A 20,907-nucleotide genomic window follows, 5' to 3' on the forward strand; every position below is an offset into this window, starting at 1 on the left:
ATATAATTATTTATTTAAAACACACTTTAGGAAATACACTAAGCACTACAGATCAAAGCAAGTTCAAACACAATCAGAAAAAGTATACACACCTCCCTTAATAATTATTAAACAAGTCTAGGTCACAACACCACTGTTTGTAAAACAGATGCGAGCGCTTACAAAAGCCCTGCTTTTATGCAGAAAAACCGCCATTCAACAGCCTAGCTGTGACTCATACATGCTAAGTGGTGAGCCGGGCGGTTCACCACTGGGCCAATCACAACAGAGTGCGACTTGGGTTGCTAAAGCAACGCAACCCAGGGTGCCAATTCCCCCACCCACACATCCTGTGAATCCCAGACAGAGTGGCACCAGTTGGAGGGCTTCTGTGGAGAAGCCCGCCAAAAAGTGGAACAAAGGGCCTGACCTTGGTTGGAGTTACAGAGACGGACACATACGCCATTTTGTAAAAGAGTTCTGGCGAAAAGACCCAACTGGTTATTTTATATTAATTAAATAAACCGGCGGTATCTTTACAATGCACCAAAAAAAAAAAAGTGGTGCATTTAAAATGAATGGGAAAATCCCATAGGAAATATTCTGCCAGTGGTAACCACTGCCACCAGCCAGAAACTCCACAAGGGGGGACTGGACAGTGCCCCCTTGGAAATAGACCCAGGGGCAATCTAATTAACCCCTTCCAGTACTTCCACAATATGATGGTTTGTACTGGTTCTGTTCACAATTTTGGACTAATAAATCTAATGGCGACTTTACATGCCCTGGGAGACAGTAGTCAGTCCCAGGGTACGGAGTCTATGTTTGGGGGTCACTATGACACCCCTGTGTTACTGCACTGAGGGTGCTGTGTAACACATATACCAAAACAGATGATACCCTATGGATTAGAAGACTCCATAGCCCATAAGCACATACCAAGTCAAAGACATACCTCAAATCATGCCTAAGAGTGGGAAGGAAAGAGTCTCACTCTTAACAGGAGAAAAAAACAAACCCCCAAAAAATCCAGCAAAGCTGCTGGGGGACTCTATAGGTTTGGGGAATCAGCCTCCCTAACACACACAATGATTAAAAATGAAGATACTGTGGGGGACAATGAAAAATCCTTTATAATCCCTAACAAAAGCACAAGCAGATTCTTCCCTCATTTTACTAAACACATTGCTCAACTTGTCGAGATGTTGGAGAAGATCATGATTCAGCTCACTTAAAGAATAACCTATGGTATAAGCACATGAAGGAGGTGGGAGAGAGTACGTCAGATGAAAGCTGCAATGTGTGCTCTCTCATTCCCTGCGACCATGAACGCAGCCAGAACATGTATTGCAAAAGAGATGTCTGCACTTGATGCAAAGTGCCTCAGTCATCTGGCATTGTGGACAACCAGAGGACAATTCGAAGGAAAATGGGCAACCTTACGATGGCGATCAAGCGGCACATTTCCATATGAAAGATACTTATGTGAAAACACACAGGATAGAGAAAGGGATGGGTTGCACAAGCAAAAAACATATGTATACATCCCAAATTGGACTAAAGATTGTCGAAATAAGGATAGAATGCTGGAAGAGACCTCAGCTTTTGGTCTATGGATGAATCGCTAGCAGCACAGGATGGGAAGAAGGAATGTTATCTTGCCCCGCATACTTATTGAAGAAGGAACCACTAAGCATAGTAAACATAGTGAATGGCATGTGTTCAGAGCCATGGGCCAAGTACTCTAAGCTACTAACATGGGTTGACAATGAAGCAGGACCAGTATCTATAATACCACTAAAAAATGCATAAACATGTTTCAGGAATGAAGGCTTGGTCCTGGTTGGAGACAATAATGGATGTAAGCAAGTATCGAAGTGCTAGGAATAAATGGAGGAACTGCCCTGCTGATGGATCGATATTGGGCCTGTGGATCCAGAGCTTATGTGCAGCTGCGTAAAATTGGGGAGGAGTATGCTCCCTTGTGGTCATACACGTTCCTGCATTAGTGATTCCTCAAAGTGACATCCATATTGACGAATTTCCAAAAATTTATGAACACCAGAGAAGGAAGAGGACGCTCAACCTCCGCCGACTAGAGAGGGAGAACTATTTCTCATCAAAGTCAATAGAAGCCTATAATGACCTACCAGATGAACATAAATTATTCAGCAAGACGGCAATGATAATGACATCTATATTTATGCCAGGACTCCAGTGTATGCCAAATGGCTGTAGATCACCAGATTGGAGCTGCTGCAAACGATCAATGCAACAATAAACTTATTTAATGCAATCAGAGAAGAACTGAGCACCATTAGGCTTATGACCCTCCAGAACAGGCATGTCCTGGACTTAATTACAGCAATGGAAGGAGGTGTGAGCCAATGTCGGTCCTTCTTGCTGCACATTCGTACCATCCCATGATGGAGAAAAAGAAACCCTGACAGTAGCAATAATTATGCTGACGACCCTGCATACGAAGATGGAGGATGAAGTTGATGAGACCACAGGAGATGACTGGTTTTCGTGGATTTCATACTGGCTGGCAAATGCCTTAAAATTACTTGGAGCAATACTCATGTTGGTATTGCTAGGATTCTGTGTCAAGTGGATCATTTTGGGACAATGACAGAAAACTGGCAAGAAAGCTATTGGGATGAATATAAGGATTGATGTCAATGGAGATCATGCAGCACAGACTGACGATACCACCTGTGAGAAAAAAGTCCTCTGGCACCCACAGGAACAAAGTTCTACTACCCTATGGATCACAGGAAATATGTAGGACGCTGGGTAATCTGTCAACCAAATGGAGAATGCGGTCACATGACCTGGAGTGTGGAGGAGCAGAAAGAATGCAGTTGACCTAAGGGGGGAGGGGGGAACCATGAAAATATGGATCCCAAAGAAACCTAGATGTGAAGAGAAGATTGAAGAAGAGGAGGTTGTCGAGGACTCAACCAGATTGGGGGGAAGGTAGAAGAGAAGGCGAACATGTCATCTCTAGCTCCCGCCCCCTGACCTCTGCCATACTGGAACAGTAGAAGAGCCCTATGTGGGACACCAGGTATCATCCCAATACTACATCGAGTGTATGAGCGGCGATATGCACTCAGACAATCATATTGAATGTACCCTTGCACTGAGAGGGTGGAAAAATATCTGCACACACCATTGGACATCATAGAGCTATAAACGAAATCTGACGAAAGCAGAGTGACGTCATAGAGGAAAGATACTGAGACTCACTGAAACGATATGCAAATACTCAAAGAATAAAGATGTAACTGAAGTAACAAGAGAAACATGTAATCGAATATGAAGAAATTGTATATGCAAAGAAGATAAAGTAACCCGTTGACTAATAAGTGTATATATGCAGAAGCGCAAGGTACATGAGACATATAGAAGCTTGCTGTAGAGGAAAACATAACATGGCTAGAGCGGCCATGATAGAAAGATGGACGTCGGACTAGTATTAGAACCCATCAAGCTACCTCAGAGACAGACCACGGCTGCAGAGTCAGAAGACGCTGGAAAAACAGCTTTATGTGAGGAATAAAGAGGAGTGTTTTGGCCTAGGATCAAGGATGCTCTTTCAAGGAATAATGGCAAGGCACAAAGGGAGTCGAAAGGATAAGCCACGTATGAAAGACATATTTCTCTTAGATTAAGCAAAGGAGAAAACATCTGCAAAAGCCAAGTATTAGACAATTAAAGATGCAGAAAACCCATGTAAAATGGAGTGAGCAAGTCTCCAGAGGCCAAGAAGGGTAATGAAGCCCAGCTCAATCAAATAGCATTAAATAGAAGGTCGATATGGACACATTTGTGGTGTCCTGCCATGTGATTCAGAAGTAAAAAACGAGGGCTATTTCATTAAGCCCAAACGAAGATAATGGTTGCCCTACACTCCCTTAAATGCCCCAGACGAGAGAACAGGCTTCGAGGTCAACTACAAAGGAGAAGCCTCGGCTTGGGGCCTGACCGATGAGAGACTATGGACTAATTGGGAAAGTCTGATGTTGCTTGCAGCACCCGAGTTTCGTTTTGCTTCAGTGCCAAAAGTCCAAGGTTAGGAAAGCATGCCAACCAATCAGAGGGTCTATGTAGCAACATTCTACACAATGTTGCAAAGACCAACCCACTTCCATTTTCCCGCTATAATCAGTATTATATGTGTTTAGAGGTGGTTCAAGGCGTGCCCACCAGATAAGGGTTAGCCAATAAAGTTATTAACACTTATACATACTACAGGTACACTTGTTCCCTTAACCAATCCCTCATTTCAATAGGTTTTAGTTTGCCACGTAGGATGACTTCACAGATGACGCATATCTAGGTATAGAACCTCAGTATAATCACACTTTGGTGTGAGTGTGTGAATTACTGCCTGTTATTATTAATGCTAATGGGAGATGTTTGGTCAATTTACTTCTTCTTGGAGACTTCCACGCCAGATCTTTAAATCATGGCTTGAAGGCAGAGATCCTGGGAGGAGCATCTGTTTCTTTTCTGTTGCTGGGGCTTTTGTTGACCGAGAGTTCAAGATCTAGAGAGGCGATTCCTATAAAACACACCTGTGGAGAACAGCCGTTAATGACTGGGTTGTTTCGGATCTCTGTAGCCTTCTGCCGACGTTGGTACTTACCTTGGGATCCTAGGAAGGGTATTTATTCACGATATTCACTCCTAAGTGCTCCCCTGGGTCAGTGGTAGCGATTCCTGGGAGGCGAGTCCTAACTGTGATTCCCCATAGACTTGCATGGGGGTGTCCTCCTGTTCTACAACACCTTCCTCTGAGGTCCGTTTTCAGAGCCTCAGAACACTTCCCATGACCTTCCCTGAGGTTGATCATTGCGGCATCTGAACCTGCAGAGTAGAACTGTACTTCCTTCCTTCCGTGTGGAACAGCCTTTAACTTTTACCATTATATCCAATGGAACTTTGAACTGACAATGGAACTCTCCATGAAGTGATTTTGGGGTACTTACCTGCCCCTGGACATTTTTACTTGATTCCCTTGGTCTCAGTGAGCTCTGGACTAAGACTCCCTATCTGAATACTTACCTGGGATTTTTTCTATCCCTTTCTATAGTCATCCCTTTCATTTCTACAATGGTAAAATATTTGTCCAGGAAAAGTATCATGAAGGCAGCTATTGTTGAAATGTTTATTGAGTCTCAGAAGCTGTTGGGAAAGTTCACTGTTCCATCCTCTCTGAGGCCATAATGTACTGTACCGGGCAGTAATACTGGGATAAGGCCCTAAGAGGTCTAAATGTATTGGTGAACTGTGTTTTAGACATAGGAATTGAAAATCAGATTTTCCTTTGGGTTAAATTGGGGTTCCTGTCTTAATCCTGCACTCTACTATATGTGCTTTATATGGGTTAAGGAAACTGCATTTCGTTGTGCAGGCTACTAGGTACCTACCTACTTGTTCGGTTTTTGGTCTCCTATTTCTCCCCACCGACCTGTTACTTTATGTTGGGTGTTTGCCCTTGGCAAAAACATTGGGGTTAGGAGAGTCATGTACCGGCATTACTGGTTTTATAACCTACGGGTATATTTTTAATATTGTGTATTAATGTTAAAGTACTTATTTGAACTGATGGTATTATATGTGTGACTTTATTAAAGTAGACATTTTTCAATATATCAGTCTGGTGTAGCTTCCGAATTGATGTGTGTGGACAATTGGAACTTTGTGTCAACCTATTACCCTTAACTGAGAGATGCCGCTGGTCACTCAGACCACGCTATTCACATTTTTAAGAGAGGGTGGGCTTCCCTTGTGTTTGAGGTGTTTAAACCTTCCCCCTAGGGTAAGTTGTTGTAGCATACCTTAGATGGTTGCACAACAACTACCTTAATGTCCAACCAGGTCAGGAGTGTGAACTGGTTGCACACACCACCTCAAGGAAGGAAGATACCCTGGAAGGAAGGCCTCTTCTAGTCAAGAGGGCAGAGCTTTGCCTTTCAGAAGTTGCAGTTTCCAATGTTATATTAGCAGCTGCTTCCAGAGTCCTCTCATGCTTTAGGTACCTAGTCCAGGGCTGAAGAGCTAAAAGGCTAGTTCCTCTCCTGATATAAAGAAACCTGGGCCGGGGAAGACCCCTCCCGAATCCACTTATCAGAGGACCTGCAACATTTAAACACTGAGTGGCTAGGAAAGCCTGGAGAGCCAGCTCAGGTGCAGTTGTGATATCACAGGTGTGGATGTGCATAGTGCCTGCTAAAGTGCATGATCATGTATAGGCATTTCCTAACTTGCCCAGGAGGATGACTGCCAGCAAAGCTATCTAGCTATGAAAACAGGGCTGAAACATAGGGTTAAGGTGCAGAGGATTTCACCTCAACAAGTAAAAACTGGGCTACACTGCCGAAATGAAACGCACGCTAAAGGTAAAACGAAAGGGGGGTCTTTAAGATAATAGTGCTACACAAAGAATCAATGGGGGACAATGTCCCTCTGCACTGGTAGCCTATGGGACTAACTGGTGCCCTCAAAATGAAATGAGTTCAGTTAGTGGACGAGGCTGAAAAGGATTTCACTCACTAAAAAAGGTCAGCATTGCACAATCAGCCAGCAACTGGATTTAATGGGACAAACCTAAAGGCTCTTTCGCAGTTATGTGTAAAAGCTAAGTAAGTTGCACTTAGAGGCTGCAGGGGTGAGAGGTGGCAACCACCCATCAGTGGAGTCTGAGAACCCCACCAGAAGAGTTACAACACTGGATGCATGGAGATGGATGGCTGCAATGCGACGTTCCAGATCACATACATAATCGCAGTCAGGGGGCACTGACACTACACCCAGAACCAGGAAACTGTAGCGGGCAGGACCAATAAGAGGTCCCAGACAGAGAACCAGAGCTCAAGACCTAGCATGCTGGCTGCGTTGTGAACTGCCCAGGGCGCTTGGGCGCATAGATTGGCTCCAGTTAGAATGGGGTCTTCAGTCAGTAGCAGCAGAGTCCCCTAGTGTGCCATGTCCAGGACATCAGTATTCCAAAGAAGGGGCAACCAATGAAGACGACCATTGAAAAGAAGGGCAACCCAGCAGTGATGGCACCCAACGTCCAGGACAGATGATCCAGCAAGCATGTCACAGGGATACCAGGTGTTAGGAAAGATTTTTGCTGCTTTCCCTCCATACACATCAATGGGGCACCCACATTTCTGCTATTGTTTTGGCCCTGTTCTGACTTTTGGAGGCCAGTGAAGCCTTTTTGGTCCACCAACCTTGCTAAGCTCATCTGTTTTGGGGGGCAGTGGTGATCAGTCTCTATGCCTATCAGTGCAGCAGAACTCTGTTCTTCAAAGTAACATTCTCTGTTTAATTTTCCCTGTACACATCACATTCTGTGAAGGGCGGTAGGGACACTGTTTCCCTGTAGCTTTATTATTTATAACTTTTTGGTTAGGGCGCTAGGGACACTGTGTCCCTGTAGCTTTGTTATTTATAAATCTTTGGTTACAAACATGATCTGTCCAGAATCGGCTGGTGGCAGGAGATATTTTTCTACTGTTTTCTTTTTTTATAGTTTGGTGCACTTTTGCCTTTTCCCCGCATAAAGCCATTTAGAGTACCCTATACTCTAAAATAGCCATCCCACAAGATTTTCGCCTGTCCTTTGGCCATATTGTAGTTTGACCTTCCTACTCTACCAGGGCCGGATTTTCCATATATAGTAGGCCCTTTCCAAGGGAAATGCCCAGCTTTCGTGGGAAAAGTGGTGGTCTGTGTCTGGCCAGATGCAGAGCATGGGTCTGTCCAAGCCGGAGTGCGTATGTTGCTGGGCAGGTGCAGTGGCAGTGCAGAGGCTTTCCAGGATTGGATCGACCCCGCCACGTTTGAATGGTGCAGATCCTTACCATTGGTGGGCTGGGGGATACTCCAGCCTTGATCCTCGATAAAAGGGGACCCAAGAAGCCATTCAACAGATCATCATTGTAGCCAAAATCCCTATGAAGGAGAGCAGCCTGCTGAAGAACCACACCTTGTCGATGGAAGATAGCCAGCACTTTCTTCACTTACCAAGTTAATTTCTGCCTCTCTGCAGCTCTCCTGAGGGCCTTCTTCTGTGCTTGAACCCCTGGACTGGTGGGAACAACCAGTCCAACCTCTGCTAGTAGATCCAACTGTTGGAAGTGCTTGGAAGAGTCTTGGAGTCATCCTTTGGGCTAACCAGATGACCTACTGGGCTACTTCACTGCAACAGTTGCCGTCCAAACGTTGAGCTTTGGGACTTAGAAGATACTCAGCATATGGAACAAGAAGTATTTGCCCAAAGTTGCAGCTCTTTACCACAAAGAGGGGCCTTGCAGGACCAGTTTCTTTTTATCTGCTACAAGGTCACTTTACACCATTTCCTTCCTCTCAGATCACCGCCGGAGTGGTGGTCTAGCAGTTTGTGTGTCCTGAGTGTCTAGAACTGTGATGAATTGGATTCTGCCTCACAGGAGTACAAGAATGAGTAGGGGTAAAATTGGCCACTCAGCCCTCACACTTGTACAAACCAAAACACAACAGGGACAATCAATCAAGATATATACCTCATTTGCCTTTTGTTTTAACGCAGTGCGAGGGAAGGCTATACTCTTAAGAGGGGTGTGAAGGTGAATCAGTAGTGACCCAAACACAGTATCACAGTCCAAAATAAAGGGAATGTCTAATCAAGGTTCTATAAAAATATAAACACTTTAATAAAACACACTGTCTTGCAAGTAGAAGGAAAAAACATTACTATACAAAACCCCACCCCAAAGGAAACAACAGCGAGATGAAGATGCCGCCATAGACTGGAGAAAGTAGCACTCCTAGGGTAGTTCCAGGGGTGGTAGGTAAGGTACTACCATAAAAAGGATATTGCGTTGAACATAAGAGTGAGTGTGACCTAACCAGTGTGACGAATCAAGGGTATTCATCCTTTCTCTGCAAGGAGGGGCAACCCTGTTAACTACTGTGATATCCTCTACTCCTGGCATCGGACGGCGCTAGATCTATCATACTGTGCTCACCTATTGCCCAGCCCATTGCTTACCCCAACAGCCATAGATCTGCCGCAGCTGCCTACCCTCCTAAAACCAGATTGTGGCCTCTCACGCACTACAATGACCTCCTTCCACATAGTCACATTGGCAATGGCCTCAATCCTTCCGCTAGTTCATACTATTTCCCCGACACACGTCCTACCATCTCTCCAACCCACTGGTACTTACTGTCCAACGGCCGAAACTTCCATGAACACTGCAACCAGTACTACCCTCAGCCCTTTCGAATGGATTCAGCGCTTCGCTACCCCTCCCACGCCACTCATCCCATTATCGGTCCACATCAGTAATCAGAGATTAGGCTCTCGTTTCCCTAACCACAAAGCTTCGCCTAAGCTAAAAAATCTTCACGTTCCACCTGAAACAGGCAGCATCATAGCATGCTCAGCAATCGCACCCAAGTCTGCTCCTCCCCCTCTCCATCATCAGGAGTTCTAAAGAGCCCCGCCCCACCCCACCTCCAACCAACATTAAAGGAGCACTTATCAATGCTTGCTCTCTTGTAGCCCATGCCACAGAGATTGCCAACGTCATTATCTCCAATAGCCGTGACTTCTTGGCTATTACAGAAACATGGATAAACCATGCAGCAGGCCTGGCACTCTCCCTAGCCTTACCAGAAGGCTATACCATTATCAGGGCAGACAGAAACACGGCCAAAGGTGGAGTAGTGGCCTTCATCGGCAAAACCCATCTAGCCCTCAGAGCCACATCCCTCACCAGATTCCCCTCTGCAGAGATCTTAACTGTGAAACTGGCACGGTCACCTACTCAAACAATACTCATGCACCTAATTTATCGGCCCCCTGGTCCCTCCTCCTCCTTCGAGGAAGACATCACAAACCCATCTACCAACACCAAACTCGGATCCCAAACCATCCTCTTAGGAGACCTCAACCTCGGCCTTCAAGATCCCAATGATGCTCATGCCCTAGCTGTGGAAAATTCCATCACACATCTAGGCTTCAAACAGAGTCACAACACCGACTCACTCCAAAGGTCGCATATTGGACTGGGTATCAGACCTCAACTGTTCCATATCCATACTCCAAAACATCGCAGTAGCCTGGTCGGATTATCACCTTATCCTGTTTTCCATCCCAGGCTCGTGCCCTTCTAAGGCCACCTCAGCACCCCCACCCCACTATCTAGAAACTGTCGCAATATCTACATTGATACCCTCAGCCCCTTATCTACAACATTATTGATGAGTCCAGGTTCACAAGCCTGGACTCATACAAACTAGTAGACCTCTACGACGACACCCTAAAATCAGCCTTAGGTATCGCAGCACCGCTTAAACTTAGAAAAGCTAAACCCATCGCACACCTCAATAAGGGGTTTACCTCAGAACTAAAAATCCTCAGAAACACCAAAAGATCAGCGAACAAACACCAACAAAATAGCATTCACGTCAGCCTCCGTAACGTACAAAGATGCTATCCTGTCTGCTAAAAAAGAAGCCTACAACTCTAGAATCCACAATGCTAAATCAAGCACAAAGGAGCTCTTCAGTATCCTAAAAGAGCTAGAATCCCCAGCACCTCTCCATCTCCACGAATGTAGCTGAGTGGGTCAACCCGAACCACCAGAGTCTTCTCTCCCACAGTCTCAGCAGACCCGAAGCCCAGACTCTGTGGAGTTTCTCAAGGCTCATGCGTGTCTCCCACACAATACAATATATTTACAAAGCTGTTATTTGATCACTTGGACAATCTGGGTGTCATCTACACCAACTATGCGGATGACACCCAAGTCTCATCCCCCTCACCGGCTGCTAAACCAAGACGCTAAACTACGGAACAACATTTATCTAGAAATCCAAGCGTGGATGGCTACCAATAGCTTATGTCTTAATGATGATAAAACCGAGCTAATGATCGTGAGCACTTGGGCACGCCTGAATTAACTTGACCCCAGGTACTCATCCTTTGACATTGACGGTAATGCCATTAAAGTAACCAAAGAAATAAAAACCTTGGCGGTCTATCTAGACTCTACACTGTCACTTAAAAAAACAAGTCAGCAGCCTAGCGACTTCCACAGCATACACAAACTGATTTACAGCTGTAAATCATACTTATCGACTAGCAGCTGCCTAACACTAGCCAGAGCTCTTGCATTGTCTGAACTAGACTATTGTAACACACTTACTAGGCTCCTACGAACGCAACTTAAACAGACTCCAGGTCCTCCAGAACAATTCTCTGAGAGCTGCACTCAGTCTACCTAGATCCAGCCGAATCTCCATTCTTAGACACAACGCTAACTGGTTGCCCATTCGTGAGAGAATCACATTGCGCACCTTAGCTATCACACACACAAGTGCCTCACGAACACAGCCCCTAAATACCTGTCTGATAAAATATGAATATACCAATACTCACGCAACACCAGATCGACTCATTCTCTCAGCCTGGTGGTACCAAGGTATAACCTTAAGACAGCCGGAAGAGCCAGCTTCCCAGTGCAAGCTGCCAAACGATGGAATTCCACTCCCATCCAACTCAGACAAGAACCTTCCTTCCTCACTTTCAAAGCTAAAACAAAAAACTGGCTCAGCAACAAGATCCCTCACTAAGATGTTTCCACCGCTCAGCTCTTCTCCCTCACCACCTCACCTGATGCATTGTTGTTTCATTTATCCGTTTATTATGACACTGTTCTATTGCTTTTGTTCCCTGACCCATCTGTAACCAGGGACCTTGTTTTATAACGCTGTACAATTGCCTTGTGTTGTCGGACCAGCCTGTAACCACTGTCACTTATTTATTTCTCTTTGTAGATTTACTTATATGTATGTAACCTCTAAGACTCTCAAGTGCCCAGTTACCCAAGGGTTCGGTGCGCGATTTAAATAAATACAAATACAAGGCTAAGGGAGACGGACTCCAACTACCGAGAAGAACTCCCTATAGATAAAAGATGATCTGCCTACATGGGAAATTGGTAAAATGTTGCTTCTTCTGTTTTGAATACTTCTGCTTTTAATCCATCCAGTAGTGACATTTCCTCAATCTCTTAATGTTGGATCTCACCTGAAACCCACAGTCAAAAAGGAAGGACACATCCCTTTGGTTTCTGGGGACTGGCTTAAAACCAAGAGAACATTTGAATCAAGGAGCGAGAACCTTACGCAGACGAGAGCCTATGACGTAGGTACGTCCCTCAAGGGGCGTAGCGCTGTGGAGCCAGCAAGCAAGAGAACGCCAGAGGAAAACATTGGAAGCCTGGTGCAGGCAACAGTGGAGCAACAGCTGCTGGGATGGAGTCACAGAGACTGTCCCGCTTGGTGGTGTGACCACGAAGAGGGAGCCGTGGTTGGCCCGGGGCCTGCTAAACAACACGGAGATCAGTCAAACCTGGAGGAGCAAAACCTCCTATCTGCTGACGTGTGCACAGCCTACGGAAGTGAACAGACGCAGACAATGAGTTGGCGATTGACTCGAGAAAACAGAACAGGAGAAGGCGAAGCCGCCATATCCTGATGCCAAGCCCTGTGAACCAGCCCAACTCAAGAGAAGGTACCCTGGTGGTTCAGGGGAAGGGGAGGCAGCAGGGACTGAACAAACTGTATGAAACAAGATACAAGACCAGTTACAGGAGCATGAGAAACCTGAAGTATAAGTCTTGGGGAGAGGCCTAGCAAGTTATTCAATTAAAGCTTGGAGAGGACACACTGCCCCCTATGAGAGATACCGAGAGATTATTTTACTTAAATGTGAAAGCTGCTTGTGAGAGCTTGAGAAGAACTGAAACACAAACCTTGCTAGAGAACAAAAGGTTATTATCTAAAGCAGTCCAGGAAAGCTGTATACATAACACATCAAGAGGGTCAAAACACCCTATTAAAGACAGTGTGAAACTTAACGAATCTAATGCATAAGAGTGGGAAAGATAATACAAAAAGAACAAGTGAAAAGAAGGGTGCAAGAAAGATCCCTATCCCCAATACAATTAAACCTTTGAAATATATACTATAAGTGTGAAATCGTATGCAAAGTATCATACGAAAATTAAGAGACTTTCTTTTACTGACATTAACAACTTGTCTGAACTACAAGTAACTTGGTTTGTCTTAGTGAAGTAACCCTGAGAAGAAGCCCAGTGAGTCTAGCTAAAAAAGGAAGTTATCAGACGCTGAACATTCTAGTCTTTTTAGTTGATTAAAGTGACGGATGAACACTCATTGTGTTGTCAGGTAGGGAATAGCTCCTTTAGTAATAGGGAAAGTTAGGCATTATTACATTGTTTAATAAAATCCTTAAAACGTCCCATGTGCTTCAGATGACACCTGGTTTTCCACACCAGTCTCTAGGGTCCAAGTGGACCGTGGGGGCAGTTCAGTGGCAAAGTACCTGGTTTCAGATCTTGGTGGGCTGATGCATCAGACCCGGATTCTAACGTTGATACGAGCTGATCAGGCTCAGTTGGGCACATAGGATCGAGGAGGTCGTGGCAGCAAGAGGGCATTGAGAAGAGGTGGATGTGCGTGCTCTGAGAGGGCGAATGACGGTGGTTCAAATGATGCGGGTGTGGGCAGTCCTACGAACGCTTTGCAAGTTAGCCATGCTGAGTCAGGCTTTAGCTACTGGAAGGTGTCGGTGAGTGACACTCCAGTGTCATGTTGGTGGGCGACAGTCAAAGTGGTGATGAGGGTGTGTCGAAGTGCTATCAATGAGGCAGCGGTTCTCGGGCTAGCTAGGCCAAGCCGTGGTTGTAACCCCAGGTCGGCGAGCAATCCTTTAGAGACTCTGTTAAGGCGTTGAGCAGTCGTTTCAGGCGTAGCAGGTGACGTGCTTCGGTAAGACAATGCAGTGTCGAGCTGGTTTAGATGCAGTGCAATAGTTTGGCTGGATAGAGGAACGCAGACACCAGCACCTTCTCTATCGTTCAGGATGCGCGGAACAGGGAGAGACCAGTTTTGCGCCAGAGAACAGGGAGCTCTGGCTCATCTGGCCCTGCGGTTGCTGTGAGGCCTTCACACAGGACTCACAGACAGGATCCTTCAGTTCAGGGTCTGTTATTCAGGCACAGAAGATCTGTTGCAGAATGGTTTGTACTTGTCTACAGCGCTGGTCACTCCCGATGTGCCCTGGAAGTGGTTAGGGGACAGATCTTCATTCTGTCTTGGACGGCTCCTTATTCACCTCTGGCGGATGGCTTTGGACACTCTACTGTCCCAAAGGAAGTCCAGGTGAGAATGTTCAGAAGGTCTCTTCAGCCTTAAAAGATCCTTGAGGAACTGAGGGAATTCTCATGAAGGGGAGCGAAACTCCTCTTTTTAAAGGAACAAGTCCTCAGGTGATTGGTCTAAAGCTAGCTGGCTTTAGGGGACCAATCCTTGTGCCTGGCTGGAGTGAACTTTGCCTTGTTGATCTTGCACCAAAAGTTCTTTGCTCCAGATGAGGTGGCGGGGAAGGGAAAGACAGTGAGAAACAAGTTGGTGGCGCGCTTCTTCCAGTGTCCAGAGTACTCCCATCTATCCTACTCCTGGCCCCTTCCCTCCTATTGACAACAAAGACCTTTGGATATTGTGTAGGATCTCATTGATTCCTGGTTGTATTGCACTCAAAGAATCCATCCTCAAGGTTACTATACTGTAAAGTACTAAAAGTATGTCCACAATGGAAAACTATAAGGCAGAAGCTCTTAGATCTCTTACTGTTGAAAACTGAAAGAAATGCGTACAGATAAATGTCTTAGTACAAATGCAAAACAAGCCAAGTTAATCCAAAGCTTGTTTGATTACCAAACTGCAAGTAGGCCTAGAACCCCTATTTCCAAAATTGATCTAGAAGATAATGATGGTCCAAGTGTAACATTTAGCCCTCAACTTCCAGAAAATGAGGTAGATGATGAGATGGAGGAAAATGGAACTACTGATCCGCCTCCCAATCCTCTAACCTCAGCACTACCTGTACCTAACATGCCAGCTGAGCAGGTTCTAGAGATAGAAAAAATTAAAATGCAGCTTGAATTTAGAAAACTGGAGATTCTGTCTGAAATGAGGGACAAAGATGAGGAAGAAACTGCAACTGAGGGAAAAAGAGATGCAGCATAAGCTAGAGATGAAAAAGGTGTCCCTTGATTCCACTTCTGTTTGAGTCCTCATTGCCATACCACTCCAGAAGCAGGAAGCCTCGTCTGCCCAAAGATTTGGTGAGTTTGTATGATGTGAAAACTGATATTCTCGATTGGCTGAGTACATTTGAATTTACATGTAAAGTACATTGTATTTGTGAAAGTGAGTTTGCTCCATGGGTAATCTCTAGGCTCCCCCAAAATGGCTGTGATGGAGTTGAATGATGTTAATAGCTAAGATTACCAGTTGGTAAAAACTGCTCTTATGGCCAGGTTTGGGAAGACCCCTTCCCAAAACCTAAAACGGTTTAGGGACCGCAAGAAGAGAGATGGTAACTTGTGGGCCACTTGGGTGTGTGAAAAACAGATGGATGGATTAAGGGTTACACAGTGAACTCTTATTAAGGCATAAGGTGTCTCTTCATGCTGGAAAGTATTTTTGATGCCTGTTGCCCAGAGCTGAGGCAGCATCTTGCTGACTCCAAGGAACTGGACCCAAAGAAACTAGCAGTGGCTGCTAACTTGTTGGTGGCCAACTGGGCTACTCACAAGGATTCTGGGGCTTCTCACAAGAAAGGAGGATGGAGAAAAGCATAAAGCATAAAAAGGAGGAGAAGGATCATTCCAAAAATACCCCACCAAAAGAGGGCCACAAACATAACAAGGGTAAATATCCCCTTAAACAGCCTCACAGGGCTAGTGAAACCTCTGGGCCCAAACTAGAGGGAGGTTATCAGAAACCCCCATTTCAAAAGACCTTTGGGAAATGTGTGGTTTGTGGGTCTGGTGAGCATGTGAAAGGAAATCCAAGATGTTAGAGTAAAACTTCAGGGGTCCCCAATGTCAGCTTAGCATTCACACATGATGTGGATGTACCAATGATGGGGGCCAGCTTTCACCCTCAAGCTGAAGAACCTATTGGTGTTCAGGCTAGAGTTTCTTTAGTATCTCTGGGACTGTGGGAACAGAACATTGTGGTCTACAATTCCATTCCTGATAATACTAAAGAGTATTATAAAGAGAGTGTACTTGTCAATGGTCAGGACACCCCTGCCATTAGAGACACTGGGGCCAGTATAACTGTGGTAGATGAAAGTTTCTTTCAACCGGAGGCAGTTGCTAAGGCTCCCAAAAGGCTTACCAAGTTAGCAGGAGGCCCAGTCCAAATGTGCCCTGTACTGCTAGCTATCATTAAGTGTAATGTGATGACTCTAAAGATAACTAAGTGTTCACTCAGAAGTACCAGGAAGGGCACTGTTGGGCAATGATTTGAAGGCCTTAGGTGTAGTCTTCAGCACACCCAAATTCCCCTCTAAGAAGAGAAGGGAGTTGACAAGAAAAGCCAGAGAGGAAACCTTAAAAGATCTTCCAACTGAGACCAAGGGGAAACCAAGAGTCTCTAAATGAAAGAAGGGCCCCAAACCCAAAACTTCCGCAGTAAAAAATGATCCTGTTGAAAACCTAGAGGTCACCCCTATGACCCCACCGCCAGCTTAGGCTGAGTTGGTGCCAAAGGAATCCCATGAAGAACCCTCTTCTGATCAGTCAGAGGAGGAGGAGGAGGAGATTCAACCTGTCTAGAATATCTGGATCCAAGAGACCATCCTGCACTGCAGACTTTGTTTGCAGAGGGTGGACCCTCAGGACATACTTCAGTAGAAGACAGAGAGGATCCCTCTCTAGAAGGTCTGAGTCAGCAGGCAGCTTCCCAGAGTGAAGGGCAAGACCTTAGGAAGCATAGGCTATACTGGGAGGTTGGACTTCTCTACAGTGAGCCTATGGAGTCTATTCCAGGAGACCTCAGGAGACTGGTGGTACACCAGGAATTAAGACCCAAATTCCCAAATTGGCACATGAAGTCCACCTGGCTGGTCACTTAAGCTCTAAGAGCACCAAGGAGAGGATCTCATTGTACTTTTACTGGCCCAAGATGGGTGCAGAGATTGAACAACACTGTAGGAGTCACACTTGTCAGTTATCTGGCCAGAGGGCAGCCAAGAATGTGGCACCCTTAGTGCCTCTCCCAGTTGTGGGAGTGCCTTTTGAGAGGGTGGGGATTGACATTGCTGATCCTCTAGACCCTCAGTCATCTTCAGGCAACCGATTTATATTAGTTGTGGTGGACCATGCCGCCAGGTACCCTGAAGCTATTGTAATGATGATGGTTACTGCTCAGGCAGTGGGTAAGGCCCTACTTATTTTTTAATCAGAGTAGGATTTCCTAAGCAGGTTGTATCCGACAGGGGGTCAAATATGTTCCACTACATGCAGGCCATGTGGAAAACCTGTGGGGTTACCTACAGGTTCTCAACTGCCTACCACCCTCAGACAAATGGGTTGGTAGAGAGGTTTAATAGAACAATGAAGAGCATGATTGGAGCTTTGGAAGATGCACTTAGGAGAAAGTGGGACCTTCTTCTGCCATGCCTTCTATTTGCCTACAGAGCGAGTGGGCTTTAGCCCCTCTGAGTTACTTTATGGTCATCCTGTCAGAGGCCCTTTCGCCCTGCTCAAGCAGGGTATGGAGAGTGATCCTTCCCTCAAGCCAGTAAGGATCGCCGACTATGTGCTAGGCCTCAGGCAGAGGATGGAACTCATAATGACAGAGGCTACTGAGAATGTGAAAGCTGGGCAAGCTCTGGTTAAGCAATGGCACAACCAGAAGGCAAACATGGTGGAGTTTACTCCAGACCAACAAATTCTCATCATGGTCCCAGTAAGACAGAGTCTTACAGGCCCCTTCAAAGTTGTAGGAAAACATGGAGAGGTCAACTATTTGGTAGACTTGGGCAACCCCAAGGAGGCCCGCAGGCTCTTTCATGCCAACGGTCGGAAGGCTTATGTTTCCAGACCATAGATCAGAGCTTTGCTCTTAGCTTCTGATCTTCTAAGGGGACACACTTCAAATGGGTCAGTAGACTGGGTAAAACTCTCTAAAAAGCAGGGGCAACAGGATGTCAGATAAATTAATAGTTACTCACTGTAGTGACTAAAGTACTCCTAGACCATAGTGCCCTTTCCTCCATACTGCATGGGAGTCCCTCGCTAGGGACGTGAGGCGGAACTTTTTTCACCAGAAAAAACCTTCTTCCCCTTTAAATTTAGAGGGGCCCCACCGGCGCCACTCCTCAGTCCGCATTGACGCGTTGACAATATTTAACATTGCCTAATGCAGGCAGTATTATTAGGGGGAGGATGGTGGGACGTATGAAGGAAAGAGGGCTATGGACTAGGAGCCCGTTAGTCACTAGAGTGAGTAACTATTAATTACTCTTGCGTCCCATCCCCTTTCCTCCATACTGCATGGGCGATTACAACTGAATGTAGCCCCAGGGTGGAGAGGTGACCCTCCCTAAGTGAACAAGTTCCTTAGAACCGCATGTTCGAAGGCCGCATCTGATTTAGAGCCGGCATCCAAACAGAAGTGCTTACAGAAAGCCAAAGGGGTGGCCCAGGTGTCCGCCCTGCTGATGGCCTGCCATTGGACCTGCCGCTGGAAGGCAACAGCCGTGGCCTTGGCTCTGACAGCGAGGGCGTGCAGGTTAGCTGGAAGTGGTTTGTGTTGCCCCTCGTAGGCGTCCTTGATGGCCGAAACCATCCACCTTGCTATAGAGGCCTTAGATGCCGGATAACCGGGCCTTGAGCACCCGAAGGTGACAAACAGGGCGTCAGACTTGCGTAAGCCCTTGGTCCTGTCCAGATAGAATTTCAGAGTGCGTCTGACATCCAGACAGTGCAAGACCCTCTGAGCCTCGTCCTTAGGATCGGCAAAAAACATAGGCAAGACTATCTCCTCATTCAGACGGAAAGTGGAGACTACCTTAGGTAGGAACGCAGGGTGTGTTCTCAGGACCACCTTATGTGAGCAGAGGTGAGACCCACTAACAGAGCTGTTTTAATGGTGACCAACCAAATGTCCGCGTACACCATTGGCTCGAACGGTTTGTCCGCCAAGGTGCCCAACGCTACATTGAGGTCCCACACAGGTGTGGTTTCTTGATGGGCGGGTAGAGCCTGGTGAGGCATGCCAAATGCCACTTGACCACCGGGTTGGAGAGGAGAATACCTCTGAGTTTCTGTAGGACCCTATGGCTGCCAAATAGGTATGGCATGTGTCCACCTGCACGCCTGAATGAGCAAAGTGTGCAGAGAAGTAGATCACATCATCCAACGTGCTCGTAAGGGGGTCGATCTCTTTAGGAGTCCGCTCAGTGACGGAACCTAGCCCATGTACTCTTGTACTGGCTCCTAGTAGTCTTGCTCCTAGCGCCCTGAATGATGAGTATGTTAGCCTGTGACAGGCTCAGGTGCTTCAGCGTGACCTGCTTAGGAGCCATGCTGCGAGGGCTAATTTCTGGGACTTTGGTCGAAACACGTGTTGGCTTTTCTCACATACACCTAGCACGCTCTGTGCCAGGACAATGGTTACAAAAAATCAACAACTAAAGAATGAAAGTGTGAACCACGAACAAGGTCTTTTGACGTTCTTCAGCAAGCAATCCTATCCATATCCAATCCTATAAACAATCCAGCGCCACTACTTACAAGGTTTGCTCGCCCACTTGTAACACTTTCATGTACTAAAAATAAAAAAAAAACAGGGCTTGCACCCTTGTCAGATGGCAATTCCTCACAAGACGCTATCAATCAGAGCATGGAACCACTGACGGACACCTGAAATCACCTCTGCAACTGTGGATCCTGGAATTCCTTCAACAGAACTAAGGAACAAATTCAGAAGGCACTGCATTTTCAAGAACTCCTATGGTGGTCCCTGAGTGAATTGCAGTAGAGAGGGTGAGTAAACCTACTTGTCTCACTCCCCACCCCGTTGTCTCCCAAGAGATGCATGGGCATAAGGCTCTGGCCCTACATCTCTCTTGCCTAGCCTTGAACGATGGTATTCTGGCCAGGTATACTCCCCTGGGTCTCTCATGTGCTTAGATTGAGAAAGGATCTGTTTAGAACTCTTTCCCTGTTCTTGTTGTTCTTTAGAGCACTTACAACTTACCTATTGCCTCAGGCCAACACTTGTACAACCTTCTAAAGATGCTTATATTGGGACCTGTGACTACGGGCACACAGGCCCCTACTTTTCTAGCTCTTAAATTAGGTTTTAAGAAGAGCACCTAATTTATGATGTTTTGTATGTTGTTTATGATGCCTATATTTTCAGCCTATTAGTTCTTTAACTAATGGTTACTTAACTGGTTCATTATTCACCACTCCCTAGGCAGAACATCAAGATGCTTCTCAACATCAGGCATGGTATACCACTCAATAACACTTTGCTGGCATAGCCCTACAATACAAATATTTTAGCCCACTGAGAAGTTCCTGTAAATAGAGTTAAAGAGTATACATGAAGTTCTCTCAAACGAGACCTAAACCCTGTGCTATACATTTCCCTTCTTAAAAGGGCAAAACACCTCCCAAAGAAGTTAGAAAGTTACACAGCAAGTGCTATTTGTCAATGCGCGAATTCCTGGTTTCCCACGCCAGCACAGACTGTGGGGCATTTGGCAGTAAGTCATTCCCCTCCATGCATATAACATGTGTTAGTTTGGATGGTAAAACCTAATGACACAAAGAAAAAAAAGGCTGTGCATAGCCGTCAAAAAACCACAAACAACCACTGGTAACATCTTCATGCAGTCTCAGTAGTGTTTGGTGTACTCTTATTACATGCATGTTGTAAGGATACAAAAATAGGTTTTGTTGCAATATACAAGGGGAGTTATTTATGCTACCCTAAATGGGACAAGAAAAAGCACTACGTATT

At 45.8% G+C, this 20,907-nt stretch overlaps 1 protein-coding gene across 3 annotated transcripts in view; it reads right to left on the reverse strand.

The window, feature by feature from the left end:
• Positions 1-20,907, reverse strand: part of CUL9 (cullin 9) — a 1,917,728-nt gene that overhangs the window by 312,893 nt on the left and 1,583,928 nt on the right. The gene's annotated exons all lie outside the window — the stretch shown is intronic.

This window comes from Ambystoma mexicanum, chromosome 4q, assembly GCF_040938575.1.
Source record: "Ambystoma mexicanum isolate Mex_15411 chromosome 4q, UKY_AmexF1_1, whole genome shotgun sequence".
Taxonomy (NCBI): domain Eukaryota; kingdom Metazoa; phylum Chordata; class Amphibia; order Caudata; family Ambystomatidae; genus Ambystoma; species Ambystoma mexicanum.